This window comes from Triticum dicoccoides, chromosome 1B, assembly GCF_002162155.2.
Source record: "Triticum dicoccoides isolate Atlit2015 ecotype Zavitan chromosome 1B, WEW_v2.0, whole genome shotgun sequence".
Lineage (NCBI taxonomy): Eukaryota > Viridiplantae > Streptophyta > Magnoliopsida > Poales > Poaceae > Triticum > Triticum dicoccoides.
Genome location: NC_041381.1, coordinates 24,334,979 through 24,336,080, shown reverse-complemented (window position 1 = coordinate 24,336,080; position 1,102 = coordinate 24,334,979).

Genomic DNA, 1,102 nt, shown 5'->3' with positions numbered 1-1,102 from the left:
GGGGAACGGCAGGGGCGGCGGGCGCGGAGACGGTGTCGGGGCAGTGGCTCGGCGGCGGCGACGGCGAGCTGGACCAGCCTGACGGCGTCGGGGCAGGGCTCGGCGGCGACGGCGACGAGGAGCAGAGGCGTCAGGGCGAGAAGGAAAGAGATGAGTTTTGGCGAAAACTGCTAAGTCCTGTATATATAGCAAGAGCATTGGTCCCGGTTGGTGGCTCCAACCGGGACTAACGCCACCTTTAGTTCCGGTTCGTGCGGCCCAAAGGGCGGGAAGCGGCGGCCTTTGGTCCCGGTTGGTGGCTCCAACCGGGACTACCAATGCACCCCCTTTAGTCCCGGTTGGAGCCACCAACCGGGACCAAAGGCCCCTGTGCTGCCCGCGTCGCGGCCAAAGTTTAGTCCCACCTCGCTAGTTGAGAGGGGCGCGCAGTGGTTTATAAGCCCCACTGCCGCACCCCTCTCGAGCTCCTCTCCACTGCAGGCTTACGAACCTACTTGCTACTGCTTTGCCTGATGGGCCTTCTGGGCCTACTGCGGGCCTGAATCCTGGCCCATAGTAGGGTTTCAAGTCGTATTCAGGCCGTGGGGGCCCAATAGGAGGCATTTTTTTTGTTTTTTTGTTTTCCTTACTTATTGTTGCTATTTTTATTTTTTTTCCAGTTTTTTTGTTTTGTTTTCTGCATTATTTATTTTCTTTTGTTTTTTGCTTTATTTTTTAGTTCTTTTTGCTTTTAGTTTTAGGAAAATTATAAACTTTCTGTTAGTGCCATTACTTTTCAAATTTGAAAACACTTTTTTTGTTTTTTTGTTTTCTTTCTTGCTTTATTTATTTTATTTTGTTTCTACTTACAACAAAATAGTTATTGTTGATTTTTTGTTTTGTTTTCTACATTATTTATTTTCTTTTGTTTTTTGCTTTATTTTTTAATTCTTTTTGCTTTTAGTTTTAGGAAAATTATAAACTTTCTGTTAGTGCCATTACTTTTCAAATTTGAAAACACTTTTTTTGTTTTTTTGTTTTCTTTCTTGCTTTATTTATTTTATTTTGTTTCTACTTACAACAAAATACTTATTGTTGCTATTTTTAATTATTACGAGGGCCG